The 22,445-nt window shown below is 49.7% G+C and overlaps 1 protein-coding gene across 1 annotated transcript in view; it reads right to left on the reverse strand.

The window, feature by feature from the left end:
• Positions 1 to 1,570, reverse strand: part of LOC139276491 (ubiquitin carboxyl-terminal hydrolase 2-like) — a 137,472-nt gene extending 135,902 nt beyond the window's left edge. The window contains exon 1 of the mRNA XM_070894576.1: positions 1,530 to 1,570. The gene's annotated coding sequence lies outside the window, so the exon portion shown is untranslated. The remainder of the gene's footprint in view (positions 1 to 1,529) is intronic.
• Positions 1,571 to 22,445: the final 20,875 nt, after the last annotated feature.

Genomic DNA, 22,445 nt, shown 5'->3' on the forward strand with positions numbered 1-22,445 from the left:
ACCTCTCCCCCCCCACCCCCCCCACACACACACACACACACCTCTCCCCCCCCCACCCCCCCACACACACACACACCTCTCCCCCCCCACCCCCCCACACACACACACACCTCTCCCCCCCCCACCCCCCCAACACACACACCTCTCCCCCCCCACCCCCCCACACACACACACACCTCTCCCCCCCCACCCCCCCACACACACACACACCTCTCCCCCCCCACCCCCCCACACACACACACACCTCTCCCCCCCCACCCCCCCACACACACACCTCTCCCCCCCCCACCCCCCCACACACACACACCTCTCCCCCCCCACCCCCCCCCACACACACACCTCTCCCCCCCCACCCCCCCCACACACACACACCTCTCCCCCCCCACCCACACACACCTCTCCCCCCCCACCCACACACACACACCTCTCCCCCCCCCACCCACACACACACACATCTCTCCCCCCCCCCCACACACACACACCTCTTCCCCCCACACACACACCTCTTCCCCTCTCTCTCCCCCCACACACACCTCTTCCCCTCTCTCTCCCCCCACACACACCTCTTCCCCTCTCCCCCCCACTCCCACACACACACACACCTCTTCCCCTCGCTCTCCCCACCCCCACACACCTCTTCCCCTCCCCCACACACACACACACCTCTTCCCCGCCCCCACCCCCACACACACACCTCTTCCCCTCGCTCTCGCCCCCCCCCATACACGCCTCGTCCTCTCTCGCTACCCCCCATCCCCACACCCCCCCCACACACACACACACCCCCCCCCCACACACCCCCCCCCCCCACACACACCCCCCCCCACACACACACCCCCCCCCACACACACACACCTCCCCCTCCCCCACACACGCCCCCCCCCTCCCACACACACGCCCCCCCCCTCCCACACACACACGCCCCCCCCCTCCCACACACACACACACGCCCCCCCTCCCACACACACACACGCCTCCCCCCTCCCACACACACACACGCCCCCCCTCACACACACACACACACACACACACCCCTCCCACACACACACACACACACACACACCCCTCCCACACACACACACACACACACACCCCTCCCACACACACACACACACCCCTCCCACACACACACACACACCCCTCCCACACACACACACACACCCCTCCCACACACACACACACACCCCTCCCACACACACACACACACACCCCTCCCACACACACCCCTCCCACACACACACACACACACACCCCTCCCACACACACACACACACACACACACCCCTCCCACACACACACACACACACACCCCTCCCACACACACACACACACACACACCCCTCCCACACACACACACACACACCCCTCCCACACACACACCTCCCACACACAGACAGACAGACCGACACCCCCCCAAACCAGCAACACACAGACCCACACCTTTTGGAAAAGGGGATGAATCTGGATGATTGATTTGAGCCGCTGTGTTGAACCTTCCCCTTTGTACCCAGGAGGATTTGAACACTTACAGTGTCGCTCTGCCTGCCCCCAGCCTCTGCCCCCACAGTCTGCAGTGTTGGGCAGCGCGGAGCGTCCCCATGGAGCGCTGTGCGGGTTCGGTGTGCGAGGCCCGGGGCACGGCACGGCACGGCACGGCTCCCTCTCACTCGGCCTCTCGCCCGTAACTTGAGCCGGAATAAAACCCAACGCTGCTCAAACTGCGGCTCAGCGAAGGCAAATGGTCACCGGATCCGGATCGCGGTGTCAAGTGACCCATTGCAGAGATGAGAGGCCGGTGTGTTGCTCTCGGGGCCCCTGAACATGGTTATAGCGAGTTCCCCCAGACAGCCCAGCCTCGGCAACTCCCCACAGCTCACAGAAACAGCTCCCCAGGTCCCGCACAACCCAACTCTCACCCGCTCCGGGCTCCGCCTGGCCTGGTCTGGGGCAGCTTGGCTTGGCATGGGATGGGCTTTAGGAATGAAAGAACGACCTGCATTTATATAGCGCCTTTCACGGCTACCGGACGTCCCAAAGCGCTTTACAGCCAATGAGGTACGTTTGGAGTGTAGTCACTGTTGTAATGTGGGAAAACGGGCACCCAATTTGCGCACAGCAAGCTCCCACAAACAGCAATGTGATAATGGCCAGATAATCTGTTTCTGTGATGTTGATTGAGGGATAAATATTGGCCCCAGGACACCGGGGATAACTCCCCTGCTCTTCTTCAAAATAGTGCCTTGAGATCTTTTACGTCCACCTGAGTGGACAGATGGGGCCTCGGTTTAATGTCTCATCCAAAATACTACACATCCAACAGTGCAGCGCTCCCGCAGCACTGCACAGGAGTGTCAGCCTAGATTTTATGCTCAAGTCCCTGGAGTGGGACTTGAACCCACGACCTTCTGACTCAAGAGGCGAGAGAGAGTGTTACCCACTGAGCCACAGCTGACACTGAATGATGGAACATTAGCCAGAGTTCCCACTCTTGGTGGCAGCATTACTACAACAGATTGTAAGAACATAAGAAATAGGAGCAGGAGTAGGCCATTCGGCCCTTCGAACCTGCTCCGCCATTCAATAAGAGCCTGGCTGAACCTTTACATCAACTCCACCTTCTCGCCTGATTTCCATTCCTTATTATCTGGTCATTATCACATTGCTGTTTGGTGGAGCTTGCTGTGCGCAAATTGGCTGTCGCATTTCCCACATTACAACCTTGAATTCAAAAGTGCTTCATTGCCTATAAGGTGCTTGGGCCATCCTGAGGTGGCGACAGGTGCTATAGAAATGTAAGTCTTCTACATCCAGGCCAGGGTGTCCTTAGAGATGGAGCACGCGGTGTCCACCGGTACGCTCGCGGCCTTCCGCGAGAGGTGGGCACCGGAGGGACTGGAGTGCATCATCACCCCCGGCAACTGCATTTTAATTTGATTTTATTTATTTTACAGTTTGATTTGTTTTAATTGCCGGTTTTAGTGTCCCCCTCCCCTTTTATAGGGGGCACTTGTAAATTATATGATTTTAATGCCCCAAAAAAAATCACAAAAGGAAAAAAAAAACACAAAAAAAAAGAGGGCAGGTATAAGTGTCTGGAGTGTCCCCCAGATCGGGGGGGGCACTTGATTTAATGTTTATTTTGTTCCCCCCCCCTAAAATAGTTGTAAGTCTTTCTTCTTTAGTCAGGCGAGGTCAGGGTACAGCACAGCCAATTCCAGCCACTGGGTCAAATAGTCTGCGGACACTGACTACAAGCTCACATATACAGACAGACTGGTCAATGCGTGAGGTACAAGGGTCCAGGCAGACAGTGCACTGAACCTTGGGGAAAAAATCAGAGAGAAGGTCAAAAAAATTAATTCTTTCTTGTTTTTTTTTAAACCCAAGCCTTGCTGACTTCTCCATGAATTGGCTGATGTCACTAAATAAATCAGAGAGGCTGAGATTGAAACTCCCAGACCACTAAAGCAGAGTGAGGAACACCTTCATACCATCTCCTATAAACAGCTTGTCAATCACACACAGGTGGGACAAGGGGTAAGGTCTTAGAAATATCCCAACAGCTGAATCCCTCGATTAGATTCCAGCCTGTAACTCACTCTCAGGTATTGCACTTGAAATGCTGTAACCTACAAGGCTACAGACCAAGAGTCGGATAGTGGCATTAGGCTGGATAGTTGTTTGTCGGGAGGCAGGGACACGATGGGCTGAATGGCCTCCTCTGTGCTACAAATTTCTATGATTCTATGTATCCATTATAAGAACATAAGAACATAAGAAATAGGAGCAGGAGTTGGCCATACGGCCCCTCGAGCCTGCTCCGTCATTTAATACGATTGTGGCTGATCTGATCATGGACTAAGGTCCACTTCCCTGCCCACTCCCCATAACCCCTTCATCCCTTATCGGTTAAGAAACTGTCTATCTCTGTCTTAAATTTATTCAATGTCCCGGCTTCCACAGCTCTCTGAGGCAGCGAATTTGACAGATTTACAACCCTCTGAGAGAAGAAATTCCTCCTCATTTCAGTTTTAAATGGACGGCCCCTTATTCTAAGATCATGCCCTCTAGTTCTAGTCTACTCTATCAGTGGAAACATCCTCTCTGCATCCACCTTGTCAAGCCCCCTCATAATCTTATACATTTCGATAAGATCACCTCTCATTCTTCTGAATTCCAGTGAGTAGAGGCCCAACCTCTTCAACCTTTCCTCATAAGTCAACCCCCTCATTTCCAAAATCAACCTAGTGAACCTTCTCTGAACTGCCTCCAAAGTAAGTATATCCTTTCGTAAATATGGAAACCAAAACTGTATGCAGTATTCCAGGTGTGGCCTCACCAATACCCTGCACAACTGTAGCAAGATTTCCCTGCTTTTATATCTCCTTTGCAATAAAGGCCAAGATTCCATTGGCCTTCCTGATCACTTGCTGTACCTGCATACTAACCTTTCGTGTTTCATGCACAAGTACCCCCAGGTCCTGCTGTACTGTAGCACTTTGCAATTTTTCTCCATTTAAATAATAACTTGCTCTTATATTTTTTTCTGCCAAAGTGCATGACCTCACACTTTCCAACATTATACTCCATCTGCCAAATTTTTGCCCACTCACTTAGCCTGTCTATGTCTTTTTGCAGATTTTTTGTGTCCTCCTCACACATTGCTTTTCCTCCCATCTTTGTATCGTCAACAAATTTGGCTACGTTACACTCGGTTCTTTCTTCCAAGTCGTTGATATAGATTGCAATAAAGGTACAGCAGTTATCATGGGCGACTTTAATCTACATATTGATTGGGCTAACCAAACTGGTAGCAATGCGGTGGAGGAGGATTTCCTGGAGTGCATAAGGGATGGTTTTCTAGACCAATATGTCGAGGAACCAACTAGAGGGCTGGCCATCCTAGACTGGGTGATGTGTAATGACAAAGGACTAATTAGCAATCTTGTTGTGCGAGGCCCCTTGGGGAAGAGTGACCATAATATGGTAGAATTCTTTATTAAGATGGAGAGTGACATAGTTAATTCAGAGACTAGGGTCCTGAACTTAAGGAAAGGTAACTTCGATGGTATGAGATGTGAATTAGCTAGAATAGACTGGCGAATGATACTTAAAGGGTTGACGGTGGATAGGCAATGGCAAACATTTAAAGATCACATGGATGAACTTCAACAATTGTACATCCCTGTCTGGAGTAAAAGTAAAACTGGGAAGGTGGCTCAACCGTGGCTAACAAGGGAAATTAAGGATAGTGTTAAATCCAAGGAAGAGGCATATAAATTGGCCAGAGAAAGCAGCAAAACTGAGGACTGGGAGAAATTTAGAATTCAGCAGAGGAGGACGAAGGGTTTAATTAGGAGGGAGAAATAGAGTATGAGAGGAAGCTTGCCGGGAACATAAAAACTGACTGCAAAAGCTTCTATAGATATGTGAAGAGAAAAAGGTTAGTGAAGACAAACGTAGGTCCCTAGCAGTCAGATTCAGGTGAATTTATAATGGGGAACAAAGAAATGGTAGACCAGTTGAACAAATACTTTGGTTCTGTCTTCACGAAGGAAGACACAAATAACCTTCCGGAAATACTAGCGGACCGAGGGTCTAGTGAGAAGGAGGAACTGAAGGAAATCCTTATTAGACTGGAAATTATGGTAGGAAAATTGATGGGATTGAAGGCCGATAAATCCCCGGGCCTGATAGTGTGCATCCCAGAGTACTTAAGGAAGTGGCCCTAGAAATAGTGGATGCATTGGTGATCATTTTCCAACAGTCTATCGACTCTGGATCAGTTCCTATGGACTGGAGGGTAGCTAATGTAACACCACTTTTTAAGAAAGGAGGGAGAGAGAAAATGGATAATTATAGCCTGACATCAATAGGGGGGAAAATGTTGGAATCAATTATTAAAGATGAAATAGCAGCGCATTTTGAAAGCAGTGACAGGATCGGACCAAGTCAGCATGGATTTATGAAAGGGAAATCATGCTTGACAAATCTTGTAGAATTTTTTGAGGATGTAACTGGTACATTGGACAAGGGAGAACCAGGCTTTTGACAAGGTCCCACACAAGAGATTGGTGTGCAAAATCAAAGCATATGGTATTGGGGGTAATATACTGACGTGGGTAGAGAACTGGTTGGCAGACAGGAAGCAGAGAGTCGGGATAAACGGGTCTTTTCAGAATGGCAGGCAGTGACTAGTGGAGTACTGCAGGGCTCAGTGCTGGGAACCCAGCTATTTACAATATACATTAATGATTTAGATGAAGGAATTGAGTGTAATATCTCCAAGTTTGCAGATGACACGAAGCTGGGTGGTGGTGTGAGCTGTGAGGAGGATTTTAAGAGGTTGGAGGGTGACTTGGTCAGGTTAGGTGAGTGGGTAAACACATGGCAGATGCAGTATAATGTGGATAAATGTGAGGTTATCCACTTTGGTGGCAAAAACACGAAGGCAGAATATTATCTGAATGGCGGCAGATTAGGAAAAGGGGAGGTGCAACGAGACCTGGGTGTCATGGTTCATCAATCATTGAAAGTTGGCATGCAGGTACAGCAGGCGGTGAAGGCGGCAAATGGTATGTTGGCCTTCATAGCTAGAGGATTTGAGTATAGGAGCAGGGAGGTCTTACTGCAGTTGTACAGGGCCTTAGTGAGGCCTCACCTGGAATATTGTGTTCAGTTTTGGTCTCCTAATCTGAGGAAGGATGTTCTTGCTATTGAGGGAGTGCAGCGAAGGTTCACCAGACTGATTCCCGGGATGGCTGGACTAACATATGAGGAGAGACTGGATCGACTGGGCCTGTATTCACTGGAGTTTAGAAGGATGAGAGGGGATCTCATAGAAACATATAAAATTCTGACGGGACGGGACAGGTTAGATGCGGGAAGAATGTTCCCGATGTTGGGGAAGTCCAGAACCAGGGGACACAGTCTAAGGATAAGGGGTAAGTCATTTAGGACTGAGATGAGGAGAAACTTCTTCACTCAGAGAGTTGTTAACCTGTGGAATTCCCTGCCACAGAGAGTTGTTGATGCCAGTTCATTGGATATATTCAAGAGAGAGTTAGATATGGCCCTTACGGCTAAAGGATCAAGGGGTATGGCGAGAAAGCAGGAAAGGGGTACTGAGGTGAATGATCAGCCATGATCTTATTGAATGGTGGTGCAGGCTCGAAAGGCCGCATGGCCTACTCCTGCACCTATTTTCTATGTTTCTATGTAATAGTTGGGGTCCCAGCACTGATCCCTGCGGCACCCCACTAGTTACTGTTTGCCAACCCAAGAATGAACCCTTTATCCCGACTCTCTGTTTTCTGTTAGTTAGCCAATCCTCTATCCATGCTAATATATTACCCCCACCCCCGTGAACTTTTATCTTGTGCAGTAACCTTTATGTGGCACCTTGTCAAATGCCTTCTGGAAGTCCAAATACACCACATCCACTGGTTCCCCTTTATCCACCCTGTTCATTACATCCTCAAAGAATTCCAGCAAATTTGGCAAACATGACTTCCCCTTCATAAATCCATGCTGACTCTCTCTGCCTGACCGAATTATGCTTTTCCAAATGTCCTGCTATTGCTTTTTTAATAATGGACTCCAACATTTTCCGAACCACAGATGTTAGACTAACTGGTCTATAGTTTCCTGCTTTTTGTCTGCCTCCTTTTTTAAATAATTACAATTGCAGTTTCCCAATCTGCTGGGACCTCCCCAGAATCCAAGGAATTTTGGTAAATTACAACCAATGCATCCACAATCCCTGCCGCTACTTCTCTTAAGACCCTAGGATGCAAACCATCAAGTCCAGGGGATTTATCCGCCTTTAGTCGCATTATCTTACTGAGTACCACCTCCTTAGTGATTGTGATTGTGTTAAGTTCCTCCCCCCTATAGCCCCTAGACTATCCACTGTCGGAATATTGTTAGTGTCCTCTACCATAAAGGCTGATACAAAATATTTGTTCAGAGTTTCTGCCATCTCCATGTTCCCTATTACTAATTCCCCGGTCTCATCCTCTAAGGGACCAACATTTACTTTAGTCACTCTTTTCCTTTTTATATACCGATAGAAACTCTTGCTATGTTTTTATATTTTGTGCTAATTTACTTTGATAGTCTATCTTTCCTTTCTTAATCATTGTTTTAGTCGTTCTTTGCTGGCTTTTAAAAGCTTCTCAGTCTTCTGTCCTCCCACCAGTTTTGGCCACTTTGTATGCCCTTGTTTTTAATTGGATACCATCCTTTGATTCTTTAGTTAGCCACGGATGGTTATCTTTTCTCTTACATCTTTTTCTCCTCAATGGAATATATTTTTCTTGAGAGTTGTGAAATATCTCCTTAAATGTACACCACTGTTCATCAACCGTCCTACACTTTAATCTATTTTCCCAGTCCATTTTACCCAACTCTGCCCTCATACCTTCATATTTAAGCTTAGTACGCTGGTTTGAGATCCAGATATTATTCTATATATAAAACTGTGAACCCCTCAATTAGATTCCAGCCTGTAACTCACTCCTGGGTATCTGTAATTCTACATATAAACCCCCTGAACCCCTCGATTAGATTAAAAGACCCAATTTGGAGTCTCACTTTATTTTGAACCTTTATGTCTGGTACCCTATCTAGTGATTTCATGCAGTTCTTATATCCTTCCTAAAACTGTACATAGTACTCCACCTGCAGCCCGAGGTCTGAAAAACACCCAGAATTTCAATTCTAGATTGTCTCCTTTCAAATTTGGGTTGTGTCTGGAGAGTACAGGGTCTGTTACTGTATAACACTGGGGTACAGTACTGGTGGGTGCAGGTCTATCAGTGTATAACACTGGGGTACAGTACTGGTGGGTACAGGTCTGTCACTGTATAACACTGGGGTACAGTACTGGTGGGTACAGGTCTGTCACTGTATAACACTGGGGTACAGTACTGGTGGGTACAGGTCTGTCAGTGTATAACACTGGGGTACAGTACTAGTGAGTACAGGTCAGTCAGTGTATAACACTGGGGTACAGTACTAGTGAGTACAGGTCAGTCACTGCATAGCACTAGGGTACAGTACTGCTGGGTACAGGTCTGTCAGTGTATAACACTGAGGTACAGTACTGGTGGGTACAGGTCTGTCAGTGTATAACACTGGGGTACAGTACTGGTGGGTACAGGTCTGTCAATGTATAACATTGGGGTACAGTACTGGTGGGTACAGGTCTGTCAGTGTATAACACTGGGGTACAGTACTAGTGAGTACAGGTCAGTCACTGCATAGCACTAGGGTACAGTACTGCTGGGTACAGGTCTGTCAGTGTATAACACTGAGGTACAGTACTGGTGGGTACAGGTCTGTCAGTGTATAACACTGGGGTACAGTACTGGTGGGTACAGGTCTGTCAGTGTATAACACTGGGGTACAGTACTAGTGAGTACAGGTCAGTCACTGCATAGCACTAGGGTACAGTACTGCTGGGTACAGGTCTGTCAGTGTATAACACTGAGGTACAGTACTGGTGGGTACAGGTCTGTCAGTGTATAACACTGGGGTACAGTACTGGTGGGTACAGGTCTGTCAGTGTATAACACTGGGGTACAGTACTAGTGAGTACAGGTCAGTCACTGCATAGCACTAGGGTACAGTACTAGTGAGTACAGGTCAGTCACTGCATAGCACTAGGGTACAGTACTGAAGGGTACAGGTCTGTCAGTGTATAACACTGGGGTATAGTACTGGTGGGTACAGGTCTGTCAGTGTATAACACTGGGGTATAGTACTGGTGGGTACAGGTCTGTCAGTGTATAACATTGGGATTAATTGGATAGTTATGAACAAGCCGGCACAGACTCGATAGGCCGGATGAATGGCCTTGTTCTGTGCTCTAAGATTTAGTGCTGATCTCTATATTCCATATTCACACATGGGTTAAAGAATTGAGCTCAACACCATTGGATTGGGAAGGGAAGCTCCAGGCAGTGTGCCTGCTCCAGATCAGTATCAGTAACACCTCCTGGAAAGAGCATTTGTGCGTGTCAGACCAGATCAGGTCCTGCTGCGATGCCTCTCCTGATTAAATATCCTGATTACACCTACTGGGTTTACACAGGAACAGCGATCACTTGGGACAGCGGGGACTGGGGAATCCGTACAAACCAAAGCCTGGAGATCGGTGTACCTGGCCTGGGCTCTCCCTGTATCCAGCACGGAAACTCTGTCTCTGTACCTGAGCTGGGTGTACTTGGGTACCAGGCTAACCTGGACTGGTTACCTAGTTACCAGGCTTACCTGGACTGGTTACCTGGTTGCCATTGTTACATGCAATATGTGTGGGCACTGGGTCCGTGCAGCCCAGCTGGTCTCCAGTCGTCTTGGGTAATCCTTGCCACTGGACCAAGACTGAGCTCTGTCAAGCCCGTGTGGTGGCTGGTGTGCACCATGTAGTTCGCGACCTCGAATATTAGGTCCTTCATCGAAACACGTGTGACCTCATCCCTTTTTGGTGTGGAAGCAAATCATCCTCGATACGAGGGACCGCCTAATAAGAATGGTTCCCCGGGCCAGGTTACCTGGTCGCCATGGTTCCCCAGGCCAGGCCACCTGGTCGCCATGGTTCCCCAGGCCAGGCCACCTGGTTGCCATGGTTGCCCGGGCCGGGTTGCTTGGTTGCCAGGGTTCCCCGGGTTCTCTCCTCCGGCCGCTACAATGTTTCTCATTTCGCGGTAACAAAATCACCGGCTCGCTCACCCATGATGTCAGAGGCTGCCTTGCCCCACCCCCGGGCAGTGTTTGGCTAGCTGCCACCCATGGAGCCGCCAATCATCCAATCCTCTGCCCCCATTGGCTCCGCGCCCGTCTCCGAGCAATGCCCACAGCTGGGTGGCAAGTGGAGCCGCTGGGACAAATCGCGGGTCCTCCGGCGACAGCGCCCCCGCTGGATCCAGAGCGACACAGCACCCCCACCCCCCCTCCACTGGATCCAGAGTGACACAGTGCCCCCCACTGGATCCAGAGTGACACAGTGTCTGTTCCCCCCACCCACTGGATCCAGAGCGACACAGCGCCCCCCACCCCACTCCGCCCAATGGATCCAAAGTGACACAGCGCCCCACCCCCCTTGCTGGATCCAGAGTGACACAGCGCCCCTCCCCCCACTGGATCCAGCGTGACACAGCACCCCCCTCCACTGGATCCAGAGCGACACTCACCAACACAAGCACTGGCTGGATTGTGAGTGGGCAATGAACAACTAATGGTATTTTAAAGAAACCGTGTCACCCACTCTCTCATGGCTCGGTGGACAAACACAGCACCCAGTGTGATAAATTATACAACAACTTTCATTTAGAAAAAGCCTTTAACTTAGAAAAACATCCCACAAAACAAAAAAAAACAGACTAGAAAGACCTGCAGTTTGATGCCTGGTCAGTGCGACATTGTACAATTGTACTCAGTACCTCTGGATTGTTACAAAACATTTTATCTGACTGAAATGTCTTAAAATGCAAGGAATTTTCACACATCGCTAATTCACTAACTGCCTGGTTCACACAAAGTGTTAGCAGCCTCATTTTAAGCCGCAACTACTTGAAACTAAAGACATATAACATACATTTACCACAGGGGCAGGCCAGACACTCATCAATCACAGCAGTGAAGAGGAAGGACTCAGAGGGTAAATTCACGAATGAGTATTTGAGAAAGGCTGGGTAATGCAGGAGCAGAGAATGACTTTGTGCAGGTCACCACCCTGAATCACTGTTACATTGCACGTCACATCAACTTCAACAATAACAACAACTTACATTTATATAGCGCCTTTAACATAGTAACACATTCCTAGGTGCTTCACGGGAGTGATTATCAAACAAAATTTGACACTGATTCACATATTTGATAAGGGCATTGAATAAGGTGTCACACAAGAGGTTATTGAACAAAATTAGTGCTCATGGGATTGGGGGTAATATACGAGCATGGATTGAGGATTGGTTAACGGACAGAAAACAGAGAGTAGGAATAAACGGATCATTTGCAGGTTGACAGGCTGTAACTAGTGGGGTGCCGCAAGGATCGGTGTTTGGGCCCCAGCTATTCACAATCTATATCTGGATGATTATTTGGATGAGGGAACCAAATGTAATATATCCAAGTTTGCTGATGGTACAAAGCTAGGTGGGAATGTAAGTTGTGAGGAGGATGCAAAGACTTCAAGGGGATACAGACAGGCTCAGTGAGTGGGCAAGAACATGGCAAATGGAACATAATGTGGAGAAATGTGAAGTTATCCACTTCGGAAGGAAAAATAGAAAAGCAGAGTATTTTTAAACGGTGAGAGATTGGGAAATGTTGGTGTTCAGAGCGACCTGGGTGTCCTTATACACCAATCACTGAAAGTTAACCTGCAGGTACAGCAAGTAATTAGGAAAGCAAATGATATGTTGGTCTTTATTACAAGAGGATTTGAGTATAAGAGTAAAGACATCTTACAGCAATTATATCGGGCCCTGGTGAGACCACACCTGGAGTATTGTGTACAGTGTCGGTCTCCTTACCTAAGGAAGGATATACTTGCCATAGAGGGAGTGCAACGAAGGTTCACCAGACTGATTCCTGGGATGGTGCATTGTCCTATGAGGAGAGATTGAGTAGACTATATTCTCTAGAGTTGAGAAGAATGAGAGGTGATCTCATTGAAACATACAAATTCTTACAGGGCTTGACAGGGTAGCTGCAGGGAGGATGTTTCCTCTGACTGAGGAGGGTAGAATGTATTTGCTTCATGGGTTCTTTGCTTAGAATTCATAGCAACACATTCCTATTAAGACCAGTTGGTTTATTAACAAAAGGTTTAACAATCACACTACACATTACCAGTTCATCCACAGGCTCACAACCACCTGCCCCATCGTGGATCCCCCGAACCCAACTGCCTGGGGTTTTATCGAGTCTTGTGAACATCACATGACTGGCTAAGTCACTCCCAACTTAACAGTTCGACCAACCTGTGAGTATACTCACCGGTGCATACATTACAATGCTTCCCCTTCTTTTAGAAGTAAGGTATTTATACAATATTTCAAAAAGATTATTTATCATGAGTACAATTTTACAAATTCGACTGCTGAGCCTGAGTATCTTGTTGTGAGCTTTTAGCTTCCTCCTGCTCCAACCTCCATTACTTTGTAGATGGCTGGCTATGGTCGCTTTCTATATTCTTACTTGACTCCAGAGACCGTCTTGGGGAATTTGTGTAGCCCAGGATTCCTGGCCTCTATCTTCCTGTGTTCTCTTCCATTTCCTTGGAACCCTTACATCCATCCTCGTGTTCGCTTACTTCTTGAGATCTTGATATTCCCATGTTTCAATATCCTGACTGGTTGGTTTGGTTTCCTAGTTGATCTTCTCAACTGAACGCCCCCTCCCCCCCTCCCCCCCCAGAAGATACAGAGTCTCTGCGATATTGACCCATACCTGCAGAACCGCCTTCAGGCAGCTACATCTGAGTTGGTGGGGATATGGACGCTGTGACTGTTGAAGTACTTGGACCTACCAACTGGCTCTGGTCATCATTCAAAACAGACTCATAATTATCTACTCGTGGTGCTGAAGGTGCATTACTCGCTAGCAACATTTGATCCACATGAACCTTCCTGATGTATTCACCAATTTTGACCAAGTACTGCTTAGTGTCACAGATCTGAATAATTGTGCCAATGTCCCATTTGCGTGGACTTGCCCTGTGATGGACTGAGAACTCTGACCTGATCACCCTCCTGAAAGCACTGCTCTTTATACCAATTTCTGCACCAATTGTGCCTTCTCAATCTTATCAGACAAGTTAGGTTGCAATAGACTGAGATGTGTCCTCAGCCTACGCTTCATTAATAATTCAGCAGGTGTGTACCCTGTTGTAGAATGAGGCGTAGTCCTGTGTTTGAAAGAAAATTCGCTAACCTGTGCTTCATGCTCACCATGATCCAGTCTGTAGAATTTGTTTCCGCAAAGCCTCCTTGACAATCCTGACTGACCTTTCAGCTGCACCATTTGAAGCAGGATGATATGGTGCTAGCAATGTGTGTTTTAATCCATTGTGTCTGGCAAAACTCATAAATTGCATGGCCCAAAATTGCGGCCCATTATCTGACACCATTTCTTCAGGCTGTCCTTGGATTTACATGTGGCTACAATGTGTCCCCTTACTTGGCACCGGTAGTATCTTGCCCACTTAAACTGACACTGTTGTGCAGTATGGTTGCCATCACACCTATGACATTTCTTCTTGGTTTCATAACTCTCCCTCCGACTAGGGCTCACCCTCTTCTGTATTTCTACAGTCCGGTGACTGTGAACTGTTACTGCTGCTGGTAATGGGTGAAATTCCTTAATATTTTTCTCTGCCATTACCATGGAGGTGGCTATCTTGCAAGCTTTCTCAATGACTCTAAATGGCTTTCCACAAGCTCTTTTTGTCAGTCCAACAATGTTCAGTTCTCACAAAAAAAATGCTTCTCCCAGAAGCTCATTCCTCTTGCTGTGCTCCACTTGCATTTGCCTCTCATAAAGGAAATTCCACCAAAAACTTCTTCATGAAGAAATCCCATCCTCGTCGCCATTTTCAGAGAATCAGAGAAACTTACAGCACGGAAGGAGGCCATTTCGACCCATCGTGTCCACGCTGGCCGACAAAGAGTTATCCAGCCTAATCCCACTTTCCAGCTCTTTGTCCGTAGCCCTGTAGGTTACGGCAGTTCAAGTGCACATCCAAGTATTTAAAATGTGGTGATGGTTTCTGCCTCTACCACCCTTACAGGCAGTGAGTTCCAGACCCCCACCACTGTCTGGGTGAAGACATTTCCCCTCATATCTCCTCTAAACCTCACAGGTGTCTACTCACAAGTATATACATTACAATCACAGTCTCAGAATAAGTGGTCAGCCATTTAAGACTGAGATGAGGAGAAACTTCTTCACTCAGAGGGTGGTGAATCTCTGGAATTCTCTGCCCCAGAGGACTGTAGAAACTCAGTCTTTGAGTATATTGAAGACAGAGATCGATAGATTTTTTGATATTAAGGAAATCAAAGTAAATGGGGATACTGTAGGAACGTGTTAAGGTAAAGGATCAGCCATGATCTCATTGAATGGCGGAACAGGCTCAAGGGGCCAAATGGCCTACTCCTGCTCCTAATTCTTACGTTCTTATATGGAGATATTCGGACAGGTGACTAAAAGCTTGGTCAAAGAGGCAGGTTTTAAGGAGCATCTTAAAGGAGGAGCGAGAGGCAGAGAGGTTTAGGGAGGGAATTCCAGAGTTTAGGTACCAGGCAGCTGAAAGCACGGCCACCGATGGTGGAGCGATTATAATCAAGGATGCACAAGAGGCCAGAATTGGAGGAACGCAGAGATCTCGGGGGGGGCGGGGTGGGTGTGGGGCTGAAGGAGGTTACAGAGATAGGGTGAGGCCATGGAGGGATTTGAACAGAAGGATGAGAATTTGAATATCGAGGCGTTGCCGGTCTGGGAGCCAATGGAGGTCAGTGAGCGCAGGGGGTGATGGGTGAACAGGACTTGGCGCGAGTTAGGACACAGGCAGCAGAGGTTTGCATGAACTGAAGTTTACATAGGGTAGAATGTGGGAGGCCGGCCAGGAGTGCATTGGAATAGTCAAGTCTAGAGGTAACAAAGGCATGAGTGAGGGATTCAGCAGCGGATGAGCTGAGGCACGGATGGAGAGGGGTGATGTTACGGAGGTGGAAATAGGCGGGTCTTAGTGATGAAGAGGATTATGGGGTTGCAAGCTCAGCTCGGGGTCAAATAGGACAGTAAAGGTTGCGAACAGTTTGGTTCAGCCTCGGACAGTGACCAGGAACGGGAACGGAATCGGTGATGAGGGAACGGAGTTTGTGGCGGGGACCGAGGATAGTCTTCCCGATGTTTAATTGGAGAAAATTGTGGCTTATCCAGGATTGGATGGCAGACAAGTAGCGTGACACAGAGGCAGCGGAGGGGGAGAGAGAGGTGCTGGTGAAGTAGAGCCAGGTGTGCTCAGTGTATATGTGGAACCTGACGTCTTGCTGGGGCGGGGGGGGGGGGGGGGTTACACCTTTCGATGGGAGAGCGTCAGGGGGGCGAACATTTCAAAAAGATGAAACCCCGCCCCAATCCGTCCACTTCCGGTTTAACCGGGACAGGTTGGGGGAGGGGGCAGGGTAGGGGAGGGCAGGGGCTGGGGCGGGGTGGGGGGGGTGGGGGCTGGGGCAGGCCGGTGCGGGGACTGGGCTGGGGGCAGGATAGGGGAGTACGGGGGCTGGGGTGGGGGCAGGATAGGGGAGTACGGGGGCTGGGGTGGGGGCAGGGTGGAGGGTGGGGAGTACGGGGGCTGGGGCGGGGCGGGGGGGTGGGGAGTATGGGAGCTGGGGCGGGGCGGGGGGGTGGGGAGTACGGGGGCTGGGGCAGGGGCAGGGTGGAGGGTGGGGAGTACGGGGGCTGGGGCGGGGCGGGGGGGTGGTGAGTACGGGGGCTGGGGCGGGGCGGGGGGGTGGGGAGTACGGGGGCTGGGGTGGGGGCAGGGTGGAGGGTGGGGAGTACGGGGGCTGGGGCGGGGCGGGGGCGGGGAGTAACCTGCTCTCCAGGGTCGCTACTTAGAATATGTTAATAAGGCTGCGCTCCTCAGACTTTAGCAGCTATTTGGATTTAATGGCTGTGGGCTGGGTTTCCCAGGGATCGGGAATCCTGGCAGCTATATGGAGGCGAGAACTGCCGGCTGCAGCAGCTCGGTGCTTATCTAGCGCTGCTTGTGGGCCAGGAGGATCAGACATGCTTCCCTCCAGCCCCCCAAACAAACCTGCTGTGATCTCCCTATCTCCCCGCGATCGGCCGACTCTCCCCCCGACCTGTGACCGAAAGCTCCCCCCACAATGTCCCTATGACACGCAATCTGTTCAATGCCGGCCCCCTCCCCACCCACAATGTCTCCCCATGATCTTCCCTCCTCCCGCTCTCCGACACAGTCCATACCGCCCGCCCGCTCTCAGTCTGTCTGGCTGCAGGCCAGGAAACGGAGAAAAAAACATTCATTTGTATTGTGTTCCTAACACAGATGAGGCTGCACACAGGGCGGTTAAAGTAACAGTGACCTCAGTCTTTAATAAGACACTCCAGAGTGAGGAACAGGCCTTAGGGGCCGGCTTATATGATGCTGGGATCCCTTGGGACTTCAGGAGATGCACTCCCTGGTGGCGGAACATGGGAGTGCATGCTTTACAGATACACAACGTCACTCTCCCCCAAAGTCAAAGTGAAAACTATTTACAAGATGAGGCGGTCGGGAGCCTTTCTTTCCCTGGTGGACCGGCTCGGTACAAATGTCTGTTCTGGTGTGTTGGCTGTGCCCTCGCTGGGCTGGCGTGTTGTTGGCCCTGCAGGGCTGCTGGGTGAGTCTGGCCTTGCTAGGCTGTTGGGCGTGATGGGTTCGATTTCCTGGTCCGGGGTGGTGTCGTTGATCCTTTGGGTGCGTGTTGTGGGCTCACAAAAGGTGGTGTCTGCTGTGGGTTGTTCAGGGCAGTCTGTGAACCGCAGCCTCGTTTGGTCCAGGTGCTTTCTGCAAATTTGTCCATTGTCTAGTTTGACTACAAACACCCTACTCCCTTCTTTAGCTATCACCGTGCCCGCGATCCACTTGGGACCATGTCCATAGTTTAGCACATACACAGGGTCATTCAGATCAATTTCCCGTGACACAGTGGCGCGACCATCGTTTACATTTTGTTGCTGTCACCTGCTCTCTACCTGATCATGCAGGTTGGGGTGAACCAGCGAGAGTCTGGTTTTAAGTGTTCTTTTCATGAGTAGCTCAGCTGGGGTCACCCCTGTGAACGAGTGGGGTCTCGTGCGGTAGCTGAGCAGTACTCGGGACAGGCGGGTTTGGAGTGAGCCTTCTGTGACTTGTTTAAGGCTCTGTTTGATTGTTTGTACTGCCCGTTCTGCCTGCCCATTGGAGGCTGGTTTAAACGGAGCCGAGATGACATGTTTGATCCCATTGCGGGTCATGAATTCTTTAAATTCGGCACTGGTGAAACATGGCCCGTTGTCACTGACCAGTATGTCAGGCAGGCCGTGGGTGGCAAACATGGCCCTCAGGCTTTCAATGGTGGCGGTGGCGGTGCTTCCCGACATTATTTCACATTCAATCCATTTTGAAAAAGCATCCACCACCACCAGGAACATTTTACCGAGATACGGGCCCGCATAGTCGACATGGATCCTCGACCATGGTCTGGAGGGCCAGGACCACAAACTTAGTGGTGCCTCTCTGGGCACGTTGCTCAACTGAGCACATACGCTGCATTGCCGTACACAGGACTCTAAGTCAGAGTTGATACCAGGCCACCACACGTGGGATCTAGCTATCGCTTTCATCATTACTATACCCGGGTGTGTGCTGTGGAGATCCGAGATGAACGTCTCCCTGCCCTTTTTGGGTAGCACTACGCGGTTACCCCACAACAGGCAGTCTGCCTGAATGGACAGCTCGTCCTTTCGCCGCTGGAACAGCTTGATTGGCTCTTGCATTTCAACAGGGATGCTGGCCCAGCTCCCATGCAGTACACGGTGTTTTTACTAGGGACAGCAGAGGATCTTGGCTGGTCCAAGTCCTAATCTGGCGGGCCGTGACAGGTGATTTATCATTTTCAAACGCTTCCATGACCATCAACAAGTCTGCGGGCTGTGCCACCACCAACAAGTTTGCAGGCTGCGCCATTTCCACCCCAGTGGTGGGCAATGGTAGCCGACTGAGAGCATCCACACATTTCTCAGTGCCTGGCCTGTGGCGGATGGTATAGTTATACGCTGGTAGCGTGAGTGCCACCTTTTGTATGCGGGCTGAGGCATTAGTATTTATCCCCTTGTTTTCAGCGAACAGGGATGTGAAGGGCTTGTGATCGGTTTCCAGCTCAAATTTGAGGCCAAACAGGTACTGATGCATTTTCTTTACCCTGAACACACACGCTAATGCCTCTTTCTCAATAATGCTGTCGGCTCTCGGCCTTAGACAAGCTCCTGGAAGCATAGGCGACAGGTTGCAACTTCCCCGCAACGTTTGCTTGTTGTAATACTCACCCAACTCTGTACGACGACGCGTCACATGCTAGCACAAGTCTTTTACATGGGTTATACAATACAAGCAGCTTGTTGGAGCATAAAATGGTTCTGGCTTTCTCAAAAGCAATTACTTGTTTTTTTCCCCATACCCAGTTCTCACCTTTGCACAATAACACATGTAGGGGCTCTAAGAGGGTGTTTAACCCCGGTAGGAAGTTACCAAAATAGTTGAGGAGTCCCAGGAACGACCGCAGCTCCGTGACGTTCTGTGGCCTGGGCGCGTTCCTGATAGCCTCTGTCTTGGCGTCTGTGGGCCGAATGCCGTCCGCCGCGATCTTTCTCCCCAAAAACTCCACTTCTGTTGCCATGAAGATGCATTTCGATCACTTCAGCCACAGCCCTACGTGATCCAGTCGATGGAGGACCTCCTCCAGGTTTTGTAGGTGCTCGACGGTGTCCAATATGTCATCCTGAAAAACCACGTGTGTGGTACCGACTTGAGTAGGCTCTCCATGTTTCACTGGAAGATCGCTGCAGCCGACCGAATTCCAAACGGGTATCTGTGGTAGATGAACAGTCCCTTGTGCATGTTGATGCAGGTAAGGCCCTTCGAAGACTCCTCCAGCTCCTGCGTCATGTAGGCCGAACTCAGGTCGAGCTTGGTGAACGTCTTGCCTCCTGCCAGCATTGCAAATAGGTCGTCTGCCTTAGGTAGAGGGTATTGGTCCTGTTATAGAGAAACGATTAATAGTTACTTTATAATCGCCGCAAATCCTGACCGTGCCATCACTTTTGAGTACTGGAACAATCAGGCTGGCCCACTCGCTGAATTCCACTGTGGAGATGATGCTCTCGCATTGCAGCCTGTCCAGCTCAATTTTCACTCTCTCCCTCATCTTGTGAGGTACCGCTCGCGCCTTGTGGTGAATGGGTCGTGGCTCTGGACCAAGTGGATCCGCACCTTCGCCTCGGAAAAGTTTCCAATGCCTGGCTCAAAAAGGGAAGGAAATTTGTTAAGAACCTGGGTACATGAGGCATCATCGACATGTGATAGCGCTCGGATGTCATCCCAGTTCCAGCGGATTTTGCCCAGCCAATTCCTTCCAAGCAGTGTGGGGCCATCGCCCGGGACAATCCAGAGTGGCAGTTCGTGCACCGTGCCCTCGTAAGTGACTTTGACCATGGCGCTGCCCAGGACAGTGATAAGCTCTTTGGTGTACATTCTCAGTTTTGTGTGGATGGGGCTCAGGGCTGGTCTGAATGCCTTGTTGCACCACAGTCTCTCAAACATCTTTTTACTCATGATGGATTGGCTAGTGCCAGTGTTCAGTTCCATGGCTATGGGTAAGCCATTCAATTTTACATTTAGCATTATAGGTGGACATTTCGTCGAAAATGTGTGCACCCCGTGTACTTCAGCATCTGCCTTCTTGCTCTGAGGCTCGAAATTGCTTTGATCCACCATGGACTGATCTTCCTCTGCCACGTGGTGATTAGCAGGTTTTGCAGAGCTTGCAGCTCGTCTGCAAGCTCGTTGGAGGTGCCCCATTATTCCACAGCTCTTGCAAACATACCCTTTGAAGCGGCATAAATAGGCTGAATGGAAGCCTCCACAACGCCAACAAGGCATTCATCCTTTGTTGCGGTCATGAAGTCATCTGGGTCACCTGAGGCCTGCTGGCAGTTGCAGACTCATGGTTTCTGCCCTGTACATTTCTGCTCGCAAACACAGTTCCAGTTAATTTATGAACATTGCTAGCACTTGTGTGCTGAGAGATTTGTCTGGTGTTATCACTGGTGGACATAAACGCCTGTGCTATCGCAATGGCCTTACTGAGGGTCGGTGTCTCTACAGTCAAAAGTTTTCGTAATATGGTCTCGTGGCCAATGCCCAGTACTAAAAAGTCTCTGAGCATTTGCTCCAGGTAGCCATCAAACTCACATTGTCCTGCAAGTCGCCTTAGCTCGGCGACGTAGCTCGCCACTTCCTGACCTTCAGATCGCTGGCACGTGTAGAACCGATACCGCGCCATCAGCACGCTCTCCCTCGGGTTAAGATGCTCCCGAACCAGTGTACACAGCTCCTCACACGACTTATCTGTGGGTTTCACCGGAGCCAGAAGATTCTTCATGAGGCTGTAGGTCGGTGCCCCGCAGACTGTGAGGAGGACCGCTCTCCTTTTTGCAGCACTTCCTTCTCCGTCCAGCTCGTTGGCTACAAAGTACTGGTCTAACCGTTCGACATAGGCTTCCCAATCCTCACCCTCCGAGAACTTCTCCAGGATGCCCACATCTTTGGGTTGGATTTGTATCCTCATCGCCAGTTATTGTGTTCCTAACACAGGTGAGGCTGCACACAGGGAGGTTAAAGTAACAGTGACCTCAGTCTTTATTAAGACACTCCAGAGTGAGGAACAGGCCTTAGGGGCCGGCTTATATACAGTGCTCCCAAGAGATGCTGGGATTCCTTGGGACTTCAGGGAATGCGCTCCCTGGTGGCGGAACATGGGAGTGCATGCTTTACAGATACACAACAATTTGGGACTGTGGGCGGACGGGGGGGTGGGGGGGCGCTCTGGGGTGCGTTTAACGGGGATGTAACCCCACTTTTAAAAAAAGGAGGCAGAGAGCAAACAGGGAATTATAGACCGGTTAGCCTGACATTGATGGTGGGGAAAATGTTGGAATCAATTATTAAAGATGAAATAGCAGCGCATTTGGAAAACAGTGACAGGATCGGTCCCAGTCAGCATGGATTTATGAAAGGGAAATCATGCTTGACAAATCTTCTAGAATTTTTTGAGGATGTAACTGGTAGAGTGGACAAGGGAGAACCAGTGGATGTGGTGTATTTGGACTTTCAAAAGGCTTTTGACAAGGTCCTATACAAGAGATTAGTGTGCAAAATTAAAGCACATGGTATTGGGGGTAGTGTATTGACGTGGATAGAGAACTGGTTGGCAGACAGGAAGCAGAGAGTTGGAATAAACGGGTCCTTTTCAGAATGGCAGAAAGTGACTAGTGGGGTACCGCAGGGCTCAGTGCTGGGACCCCAGCTCTTTACAATATACATTAATGATTTAGATGAAGGAATTGAATGTAATATCTCCAAGTTTGCAGATGACACTAAGCTGGGTGGCGGTGTGAGCTGTGAGGAGGATTTTAAGAGGCTGCAGGGTGACTTGGACAGGTTCGGTGAGTGGGTAAACACATGGCAGATGCAGTATAATGTGGATAAATGTGAAGTTATCCACTTTGGTGGCAAAAACAGGAAGGCAGAATATCATCTGAATGGCGACAGATTAGGAAAAGGGGAGGTGCACGAGACCTGGGTGTCATGGTACATCAGTCAT

The sequence above is a fragment of the Pristiophorus japonicus genome, chromosome 11 (assembly GCF_044704955.1).
Source record: "Pristiophorus japonicus isolate sPriJap1 chromosome 11, sPriJap1.hap1, whole genome shotgun sequence".
In the NCBI taxonomy this organism is placed as follows: Eukaryota; Metazoa; Chordata; class Chondrichthyes; family Pristiophoridae; genus Pristiophorus; species Pristiophorus japonicus.